We start from the raw sequence: 12,526 nt of genomic DNA on the forward strand, positions 1-12,526 counted from the left end.
ATGCATGATTTAGGTATGGGGGAGGGTTTTAGTGTAATTCTTAAAAAACAAAAAAAAATCCAAAAAAAAAATTTGAAAAAATAAAAAAAATCAAAAAAATAGAGACATTTTTAGCTAAGTTGTCTTACTCTTGAAGTTTAGTAGCAGTTGGTGTTAACATGTTTTCAAAAACTTATACATATAGTGCCTTTCAGATTATTTAAACGTAGTTGAGTAAGGTGTCCTTTTGAATCTTATGTCGATTGATTTTCACTCTAGATTCCAAGACGGCACTTTTGCACAAGACCTTTTTTGGAGAGATTGTTTAGGGATGTTATTCGATACTTGAGAGAGAACCCACATGTTGAAACAATGTCGAATCAAGCCTTTGCGAAAAGAAAAAAAAAAGAAAGAAAAAAAAGGTAGAAAAAAAGCAAAAAAAAGGCAAAAAAAAAGAAAAGAAAAGAAAAGAAAAGTTGAATAAACTACTTCAATACCCATTGTTCTTATAAACAAAAATCTTTAGATAATGGGCACAAGTAGAATTGACTATTCTTGTTTTGTGGCCTTTGTTACTCGAGTTATTAAGTTCGTCGGGGGATTTCAAAATCTAGTGCCGCAAAACCATCTGGTTTGGGAGTCACTGACCTAAAACTCGCTACATGGGTAACATAGAAAGCCTAAGAAAACAGACATCATAAAGTCAATTAAAATAAAAAAAAAATAATTTTGTGAAGTTTGGCTAGATACTTGTTTTGATAGAGAATGGGTCAGTTCAATGTTAGTTGAAAAAGAGAAAATGTTCTTAGACAGTTAAATCCATCAAAGGCCTTAAATTCACTACACACCTTGGGATCTTTTGTAAAAATTCTAAGTCAACATAAGCAGATTTGAGTGACCTACATCTTGGCTATTATTAGAAGAGTCTTTAAGGCATGTATTTTATTTATAAAATCTTCTTGTTAACACCAATGAACATTAGAGTAAAATTGAGATAGATGCTTGTTAAATAGTCTCAAAGATTTTATGGGTATATCTTCTGTAAACCCTTAGGAGACAACACTCCTCCTATGAAGATCGTCTATGGGTTTAACGGGTTAGTAAACCTAAAATTTCCCGTCACGCCTATGAAAAGGAGCAATAGGATCTCTCTTAGTTAGCATTTTTATGTTTGATTTTACTCGAGGACGAGCAAAAGATAGGTATGGGGGCATTTGATAATCACATATTTTTGCATAATTTCATACCTATTTATTGCTTGCTTTCATATTTTAAATAAATTAATTTGTTGTATTCTCATCATTTTGTAGATATTTGGAAAAATGAGAAATTTGAAGTAAAAGGGAGAAAAGGGCAAAAATGGAAGAAATATAATGTCACCAAGCAACTTGAAGAAAAAGCCAAAAGAAAGAGTTGGTGAAAATCAATGGTCAAGATAAACCAAACACCCATCTCACTTGGATGGCCAAGATTCACCCAACTCTACCCTAAACCCTAATTTTTAGCTATAAATACCCCCCTTCCCCCTTGTATTCATCACCTAGTTTTTCTTTAGTTTACCCTAATTTTAGTAGTAGCCTCTCTTTTCAATTTCTAGATCTAGTTTTCATTTACTTTGTATTTTCTCTCTTGTAAACACTCTCTTCAATTAATGTCATTCAAGTTTTTTTATTACATCCTCTCCTCTACTTTTATGTCTTGTTACATTAATATTGGGTTATGATATCTTTTAAAATCTCACAAGTTACATACTTGGAGATTTGAAAGGAGCCTTCTAAATTTATCTTTAATTATAAGTTTAATATTTTAGATCTATTTTATGCCTTGTTTTTTTTAGTATTCGGGTATAACTCTGTTTCCGGCGAAAACTATTTGTCGACAGCAGTTTCGTTACTATTTCTCATTTCGGTGGTTAGCTTATTTAACTATGTCATTTCTTGATATTTAACTCTCCAGTGCGTCCCATTAGCTTACCTCATTTATATTTTAGCTTTGTTTTTATTTTTGTTTCACTTGATTCACCCATACTGATGCACTATTTATTTAGTTGGTGGAGTTTTTTATTATCCTGTTTATCATTTTTTTTTATTCTTTTAATTTCCTTCTCCTTTATCCAGTTAGCTGTTCATTTTCTCTACTTATAAAATGCATGTCTGGTTTGTTATCTAGTGTAGTGTAATTAATTAGCTTCCCTTTTCGTCAAGTGATTATTTTATTTCTTTTTCTATTTTTATTAATCCATTTAGCATGCTAGTTTAGTACTTAAATTTAGAAGTTATTTTTCTTAGTTCTAATTAACTTAGTGTAAGCCTTTTGTGACATTTCCTGGCCAATCTATTTCTAACCCAACTTCTTTTCCTTGTCATGTTTAGTTTTGTAAGGCCCGTAACATATCCTAGTTATAGGATAGTAGTTAATGCTTGTTTAATTTGCTTATCTTAAATTGTAGTGTAGTTCTCATTTAGTTTGCTAGCCATTAATTCATTTCTTAGTTGCCCATTTATTACCAATGTCGTATGTGTAGTAATAGAGAAATAGATTTAATGCCTAAGCCCATCTTTTTGTCTCTAGCCCATTACTCCTTTTATTTTCCAACCCATGACTTGTTTACTAGTTGGTCCAATTCTAAGTTTCTAGATTAATTTGTTTCATTGTCGATGTATAATTTAGTGACTTATAAATAGATTTCTGTTTAGTTTGCAGATTAATTTTTATTTTTATTATTTTTATTTATGTTAAAAACAAACTCATATTAAAATCTATTGTCTAATTCGCCTAAATTTAAAATTAAGTAATTATGAAAAATATTTAGTCTCTGCCGAACGAATCTAAAATATTAAAACGATGGATTGTGCGCTTGTAATTTAAAAAGTTTATTTTTGGCACATCACTTTCCCATTCACTATGCTTAGTTCTATTTAATGTAAATTAGAAACTCCTTTCTAATTTCATTCACTCTGGCCAGAGATTCCTGAACTAGCATAAGTGGATCAGCATTGAACATTCTCTTCCTTCACTGGAAGGGGTAGATCCTTTATTGATCATACACTATCTTCATGTACAAATTCCTATACCCAGTAGAGCCCTTATAATTGTCCCTTGAGACTAAGAACTAAACCAAAGCATAGTTCAGTGTACACAAGATGACTATGATGACCTCAAGTCTAAGGATACTTGTACAACTATCACTATGTGAATAACTGCTGACACGTGAGTGAACTCCATCAGTTGTTCAGCTGTGTGAGTCATGTTCAGTGAACTTATTCTATTATAAGCACCTACATACTAGCTATAGTGTCACCACACAAATGTCTATAAGAACAGACATCCTTTATAATGAAGCAAGCATAGTATGTATCGATCTTTGCGGATTATTAATTACCAGTTAGTAATCCTATGACCAGGAACTATTTAAGTTTAGAGTTATCATCTTTTAGGTCTCATTATTATGATCTCATCATAATCCATAAAAAGCTTTACTCTAAACTGTGATATATCTTATTTAAATATTTAAATAGATAGAGCCCGCAATAAAAACAAAACAAGTCTTTTATTAATATCAATGAAATCAAAACAGATTACATAAAAGTTATTCCTAAATCCTCATACATGATTGGACTTAGGACATATCTCTTTCAGGTATAAGTTACGGGACATTAAGAAGAGGTCTAAGAACATATACTATGTTAGGTTTATTATGATGCTAGCAAATCATGTATCTAAGGACCTCTTGATTGAGAACCCAACAAATAAGCTTGATTGTTGGGTCCAAGAAAAGAGAGTTCTTGCTGATCTTAACAGGAACAATATTCATAGTGAGGTGCCTTTCAATTACTTTCCAGTCATGGAGGCACCTCGGGTAAGTGAGGTAAATGTTTCTGTCTCTACTATTTCCCAACCTCAAATTTCTTTGCAAACTAATGTGGCTATGACATCTGTGACAGTGACCAAACAGATGCCTACCCAAGCCATAAAATCTAAAATTTCAAAAATCAAGTCAAAGAAACCTCACTCTAGTTCCTCGCAAAAGAAACTAATTTCAAAAACTACCAAAACACAAGAGGGGAGTGTGAAGGGTGGTAAGACAGGTGAGGGACAAGGTGAAAATTAAAAAAAACCTAAGGATAAGGAGAGTGACATTTGTGTGATCCAAACCAGCCACATTGCAGTCTCCTAACAAACTGTAATGCTTAATAAGGAAACAAGCTCATTACTAGTTGCATCCTCCCAAAAGGATGTGACTATTGAAACAAGCTCTCAACCAAGAGTACAGGCCAAAAGGGGAAGGGACACATACCAACCTCAAACTTATATAAGAAAGAAGAAATCTAAACCTATGGGGGAGTCACAGGGTGCACACACAGTGCAAACTGCAGTCCAAGACTCAGTTACTGCACCATCACAAAGTCAGGTTGATTTGGCTCCAATAAATGTGGAGTCACAGCCAAAATCTCTCACAATTGAGACACCTCACACACACAATTCTCCCACAAACTCACTGGATGTGGACATGATACACACATCAATTCCTGATTCTCTATCTTTGAAACTCACGGAGGAGCCAAAATCCAAAGCAAGTGAGCATCATCTTATAGATGATTTGTTGGCTCACTTGCCATTTCTTTCTAATTCTACTGAGAAATCTGTGCATAATCTCAAATCAATCACCACAGATTCTACAATAGTTTCAACTCCTAATTGTATCATTTCTACTCTCTTGACGGATATTCCTCATCCGTCGACTGATTATTTTCTCTCGACGGATAAGCTTCACAGCAATTATCCGTCGACATTTACAACTACTATTTTGATGGATGTTCCTCATCCGTTGGAAGTCTCTACACAACTTGAAATTTCCAAACATGTTACTAGTGTGGATGACTTAGTGGTTGTTCAATCACTATTAGGATTGAGGGAAGGGAGTGAACTGAGTGAGAGGCTGAGTTGTTCTCAGGCAAAAGGAGAGGAAAAGAGTGATCAAAGGCATGCTATTTCTTCCAGCATGGCAAAAGTGAGTGAGAGGAGTCCCACCTTAGATGGTGAAGGTGAGGGTATGAGGGTAGGAAGCCAAGGGGAGCCCTTGATGCAAGAAAAGAGAGATGATAAGAGAAAAACAGGTACAATAAAAGAATGGGAAGAGGCCATTGTTAGTGAGTTAAGGGATGTCAATGATGCAAACAAGGAGCAACTATTTCAGCAAGACTATCAAGTTGTTTTAGATTTTGTCTTCTTTGATGCTGAGGCATTTACTCATCCTATTCCAGCATATCAAATTCTAGATGGATAGGGAAATGAGGCTGCTGAGAGGAATTTAAACTTGGTGCACACTACAGCTTCTATGCTAAGAGCCAAAGATGCAATCAATTCACTACCTTCTATAGCTGGTGATGATCTTGACTATCCTTCTATTGCTTCTGGTGGTTCTATTGGAGATAACTCTCTTGAAGAGGATGCTGAAGATATAGGCAAGGACATAGGGGAGAAATTGAAACTCCAGTTTGGACGTTTTCAAAGGATTGCAAATATCATCACCTTCAATCCACCTTGTTCAAACTAATTCATCAAACTCAAGCTTCCATTTAAGCCACCAATAACATCAACACCAAAAGTCTTCTACAAGCCCATCTCGAGTCTCTAAAGTTGCATAAAATTCAAGCTCTCCAATATAATCAAGCTGTAGATGAACTGAAGCAGGAGATTGAGCAAGTCAAGGAGAATATCTCTAAGAGATTGGATGCCAAACTACCTGATTATACCATGACCTACTTAAATCATAATCTCAGGAAAGAACATGACTTGAATTGGAAAGTTGAGGACTTGGGTTCAAGGCTGACAAAAGTGGAGAATTCAGTTGCTCAAATTCTTTCCAATTAAGAAACTCAAACTCATCTGCTACAGCAACTGGTGGCTGCTCAAACTTTCAACCCTGCTCAACTTGATGATAAAAAAAAGAGAGAGAAGGATGCAATTGTTCAAGTTAGTGAGGGGGAGAAGGATGTGCACATTCAAGTCAACAATGTAATTGTTCTAACCATTACTTTCTCAAAACCACCAGTACTAGACAATATTGACTTGATCAACATTGCAGCAGCCGAACTCAAGCTGAAAGAACAAATGAAGAAAATTGATGAGAAAATTGAAAAGGTATTCGGTCTAATTGAAAAATAAGACAAATCTGTGAAACATTTCACACAATTGAGACAGATTCCTATAAGTGAAATGAGCTTGAGGAATATGGAAAGAGGTCAAACCTCAGCTAGAAGACATCAAAAGGCCACTGTGATCTTGAAGCCAAAGAATCATTCATCAATACATTCTGGAAAGAATCCTTTGGACCTAGTCTATGCAACCCCCAACCTGATGAAAAGAAGCTGTTTGGTCACTCAATTGCCAATCATAAAGATCCAAGAGACTCAGTCCTGAAGAAAAGAATAATAAAGATCTACAGAAATGGTAAAATGATTTGTGTGATGGCTGGACATCCTCAATTTGGAGAAGCCAAGAAAGAAGAAAAATTGAGACTCAAGAATCAGAAGAGGCAGACTGTCTTAGAAGCTAAGAAACAAGCTAAAAAGCTTGTCACCAAATCAGAAGCTGAGAAGCATGCCACTATAACTGAAATTGAGAAAATAGAAATCAGGAAAGGGGTATAAAAAGGAAAGAGCAAAGAGGAAGCTGGTATTTAAAGAAGAAGAGGAAGAACCAAAGCCAACTCAGTATACTACTACAAATCAACCAACTTTGCCTATATTGGAGCAAGTTGAAATCAAGGTTCATCGTGGTGTGAATTTTCATGTTGAACCAATCATTCCCAAATATGAACCAATAGACTGGGAAAGCCTACCTATTCTGAGCTGAACATCCCAATACCAACCACCTCTAAGAGGAGAAAGAACATACCAAGCAAGCCAGTCAAGTCTATCCCATTCAAATCCAAAACCTTATCCAAACCCAAGCCAACAGTCAACAAAGGAGATCATCTCTTTATTTGTGACATAAAGGAAATTTCAGACATAAATCTTTATTTGGATGAGCTGGATGAAGTGAGAGCTATTGAAGCCCACAAAGGACTCCCAGAAAGACTAGTGTTCAGATACAAGGGTGGAAAGGAATTTACTTGGCCTCTTCATAGGATTCTCAATGAAGGTTACTCTGTCTTGGTGAAAGTATTCTCTGCAATTAAGAAAAACTTTGGATTCACCATGGTTGCTAAAAAGGAGATACTTAACAAAATTGAACAAATAAGATAAAGATGGAGAGACTCAAGTGCACTACCAAGAGTCTTAACCATTTCTTACACTGGGAATAGAGTGCATTTGAGGCCATATTGGTTAATGGAGTTCAAGGATGAAAAGAACACCAGAAGATTTTTTAGATTAGAAGACCAACTAAAAGTCTCAAGCAATGAAACTCTCAAGGAAATACAGGAGATGTTGGATCAATCTAATGAAGATGAATCTAAGTTCTACAAACAACTCCAACACCAGATTGAAGAGAACAATAAAATACTGGGAAAGAAGACTAGACAATCAAGGAGAAAAAATTAATTTGCTCAGACTAGAGGAGCACCTTGAACAACGCCTGTAAGACTTGTATGAACTTTTTTTTGTCAACTTTCAATAAAATTACAGCACTTATCATTTTATCTTCTATTGAATGATCTTTTTGTATAGGGTGTTTTGTTATCATCAAGTCCCTACAATGCTAGTAGATATAAATTGGGGGAGACTGTTAGGAATATGTTGTAGGCTTGATGATATTTTACCAAAATACTTTAGTAGATTTAATTAAGTGAACCTGTAGCTTTCAACGGATAATCTTATTATCTCATCCGTTAAAAGAGTAGATTATGTTTAAATAAGTTTTTGTAGCACATTCCTGTGTACTATAATACCTTAGAGAACTAAAAGTTGTAGGATATTCTAAGTCATGTTGACTATAAATATAATGTGTAAAATAGGTTGGTTAATTGTATATATTAGATGTCTTGTAATTTTGCATAAGTGACATTGAGTCATCTGCTATGGAAACACTTTTAACGGATGTTTCTACAAGACTTCGACGGATGACCCAAGTCTCATTCAACGGATGATCCAACAGAGTCTCGACGGATGATCAATTAGAGTCTCGATGGATGATCCAACAGAGTCTCGACGGATAACAAATTCAAATAGGAGTTCATATTGACTTTAAAGTCACATGGGTTGATTGCACACAAAAGGAATGTGGCATCCTGTAATCGGGATTAAGAAGATCAAGAAGTATTTCTATTTTCATGCTAACTTGAAGAAATACAAAGATGCTGGATGGAGAAATGAAGAAACATGTGATTATACTTAGACATGTTTATTTTATTAGTTTGTCTTTTTCACATGTAACTTGGTGATATATAAACCAAGAGTAGCAAGTAGAAAAAGATCGATTGAAAAGAACTGAGAAATAGATAAGGCACAATCTGTTAAGAATTTCTAAGCTCTCTCTCTGTAAATTCACTTGTAAGCAGCTCTGTGTTTTTTGCATCACAGAGATCTTCTACATTTATATATATCTCTGGTGGAAACAACAATCCACCAGAAAGTTTTTAAACATCCTTGTTTATTTACTTTGTGTTTGAATAATTGAATATTTCTTATCCGCACTTAGCATATTCATACACAGTTATATTTATATTTGCAAGAAGTTTTAAAGATTGAAAAGAAACCTAGAATTACATTCAACCCCCCTTTTGTAACTCTACTTGTTAGATTGTTTGGGAATAACAAGGTATTTTGAGGTGGAGGGCGCTCTCGAGTTAGTCTGAAAGTCTATAATCATGAACATTATCGTTCCATTATATTCTAATCGTATTTATCGTCACTTGGTAAATACGCAATGCTTATAATAAATTCGCACGACTCGCTTTACCCTCGTCATTTTAATAAAGTATGAGTACTCATTAACTTCATTTTCTTTTCACGGTCCTTTATGTCCATTAACCTCTTTTACTTTTACCACTCGGCTCCTCTCGCGATTCTTAAGGATTTCTACTCGCGCGATCTCGGCTCCGATAATTTTATAAAATTGAAAAAATCCATATTTTCACTTCCAATTTTTATGGCAGTTAGTATACTCTATTTCTTACTCTCTGTAAAATTTTCATTATTTTTGAATAATATTAAGTCGATCATTTATACTTCCAAAGTCGTCATTCGTAGCAGTTTTTTGTCGCGTAAATCGTTTTCACTAAAAAGACCTAACTTTTAAACCGTAAATCGAAATAAATCGATTCAAGCGCCTAAAAGATCCTTACAACAATATCATTATCAAGTACTATTTTCAAGAAACATAATTTACACTTTCTGTATTTCTGCAGAAAACTTTGTGTTATGATTCGACCGTTTTAATCGTCGTTACGCTTCGAGTTTCGTTTTCGCTCTAAACCAATAATTACTAACCAACAATCATCATACCAACATTTAACTACTTAATCCTCTCAAGAACATCAAGTTATTGAGGCCACAATATCAACATTAGCATCTAACTAACTAATATTCAAGAAATCATAAAACAACCATCAAAAATAGGTTTACATCCAAGATCCTTATTTTATTTTTAAACTAAAAGCTTAAACAAAGTTTGGATGAAGGTATATACCTTTCTTGGGAGCTTGGGAGGTTATATTCTTGATGGATGATGCTTGGTGAGGCTTTGGTGTGCTTAAGAAACCTAGATCTTTCTATGAAATCAAGAAATCAAGAAAAGTCACTATTTGACACTGTTCATCATCACTTTCATCATTTTATTTAACCATCAAAACCATAAGTAAATGCTATGAAAGATTATCTTACCTTAGTTTGATGATGAGGAAGTTTAGGAATTATTTGTAGCATTTATTCATGGCTAGATCTTGAGATTTGATTTTGTGTTTTTTTTGTAAAAGGCCGAATGGAAAGGTGGGGAAGAGGGAGAGAGATTTTAGCTTGCTTGCTTAGTTGCTTCTTGTGTGTTTTGATTTGTTTTTTGTACTTAGATACGCATATATCTTTGTACTACTCAAGAAGCATGGCTAATGTAAAAGACTATACCTTAGCTAAGTACTACTATTATTATTCTTGTTACTATTCACCCTACTAGGTTACTATACTCTTTGGTTGGTTACTATTTGATTACCAATCCTTGGTTGCATTCATACTAATTAGTTTGCACGAGAAGTTGCATGAGCTTGATACATTTATTTGTTCGCTTACTTATTCGATTGGTCGCTTATTCGTTCTCGTAATAAATCTTCGTAAGCGATTCGTGGGTAAATCCTTTTATTATAAGTCATTTATGTTTTGTAATCTTGTACTTGGGTTGTAATTGTAGAATTCTAGATTCATGATTGTAACGTGATTCTCGTATTTCTTGATAGTTCGTAAGATAAGGTCATTATTAATGACTTTTATATACACTCATTTGGTACGTATAATCACAATATCGACTCGGAAACTAAATTTCCATGCATAACATAGTGTGGGCTAAAAAGTTTTTCTCGATCGTCAGGGTTACTATTTATCGAATATTTACAAAGTCCCAAAAATTCGGGTTATTACAAAAATATAGTAATATTATTTTTTTTTCTCTAATTTCTATATGTTCTGTATATATATTATGCTATCAATATAGTATTATATAATATAATTATTTATTTATTTATTTTGCAACATTTTTAAAATATATGGATCAATTCTTTACATGTTTGAGGTTGCAACGTCACGAAATGGTGCGAGTTTTTTTTTATTTATTAAAAATAAATTTCAAATAATCTAATTTTAATTTTTAACTTGCAAAGCCAAAAATTGTGTTTTCCCAAACACGCCTGTAAATCTGTTCAACCGCGAATAATGTTAGTCAGTTGGGCTCGCGGTATTTCGCCTACAGATCACATTTGTACTCGTAATGAACTCACCAAAGTCCTCTCTGTCTTGACAAGTACTTAAATCATAGTCACACGTATACATACAAATGATCCGTATGTCTACATCATTATGAACAAAGCTGTCCTAAGCCTAACACCAACAGTGTTTAGGTTTTTTTTAGTTCCGGTCTCCCCTCAACTTTACTCACTCAGGTTCCTCTACTTCGCTGCTCTGTTTAGTACTCCCTTCGTCCCTTTCAATTGTTACATTTTTTACTGAGGGTCGGACGGACACGCATTTTAAGGTCCATATAAATACTGTTCTGTAATTTTTTTTTACAATTTTGTTTTCTGAATAAAAAATTAAAACATTCAACTTTATTCAGAGAAAGAAATTGTAATCAGAAATGTAAACAATTGGAAGGGATTGAGGGAGTAATTTTTTTTTGGATTAATTTCTTTATAATGATTGTTAAATTTTTAATAAGTATTTTAATTTTTGAGCTATTATTTTGCAATATTTAGTGTAATTTAATTACTGTGGTAACTTAATGGTTTCAGGTTATTGTATATTGCTTAAATGAATACGATTCCTGCTGAAATGATGTACATTCTTCCTTCAAGTTTTTATTGTATTTGCAGTATAAATGTGTGCATTTATAGTTTAAATTTATTATTTCAAACCTGAGTTTCGAAAATTTTGATTTTCAAGAAATTGAGCTGGTGAATTGTAGCATGGTTATACTTATGTTATATATATATTACAAATTTTCAATCATATAATTGGGGTTTTAAGAATTTTGATGGAATGGTTGTTTTAGAGATTTTGAAGAAATTATTAAGGTAGCCATTTATAGTAAGTGAATTTTGCTACTAGTATGAAACTAATTACGTAAGATATTTTGAAGTAAGACTTTTTATTAGTTAGTTAAATTTGCACAATATATTGAGTTGGAAACATATGACAACAAACTTGCTTGAAGGATGTAAGTATTTAGCAATGCTAATCGTGGAAGTTCAATGGCATCTGATACTCCACCATCTCGAAGTTTTGTCATTGGAGCAGTTATATTGGGGTTACCAAAACCATGTACACCCTGTTGAGCCAACGAAATCACCAGAAGTTTCTTTTAGAATTCTTTAAAGACCACCCTTTGGAGTTGGTCATGGAATGCCTATCCTTTCCTTGCCAATACGGAACTGAAATTGAAGGCTAGTGTGCAAAACACCTTGGAAAGTGCTAGGTATTGCTTTTTGGAAAAGTCTAATGCAAAGTGGATGGGTATTAGACTATTAGGAACCTGCAAGAACAACAACGCAGCAAAGGACTGACCAGTTTTCATGGAGATGCTATTTGGCCAAAGAAAATATCATGAAGATGGGTGATTTAAATATTTGCAAGTCTCGTGGTAACCCCACATGTCAGTTCTGGATAACACAGGTTGGTCTTAAGCATTTTTTTTACATAGAAGAAGAATGTTAAGGTATATATTATAGAACATTATATTGGTCTCTTGTTTCTAAGCCTCATTAATAACAGTTTTATAGAACAAAATTTGGCTTAAAGCTCTTTTCAAGTTGTTAGTCTTGTCATAGTGCTTGTTTACGTTCCAGTTAAGCTCGATGTCACTTTTCATGCATAAAGAGGCTAGGATGTTCACCTACAATTTT

Source organism: Apium graveolens, chromosome 9, assembly GCF_009905375.1.
Source record: "Apium graveolens cultivar Ventura chromosome 9, ASM990537v1, whole genome shotgun sequence".
NCBI lineage: Eukaryota > Viridiplantae > Streptophyta > Magnoliopsida > Apiales > Apiaceae > Apium > Apium graveolens.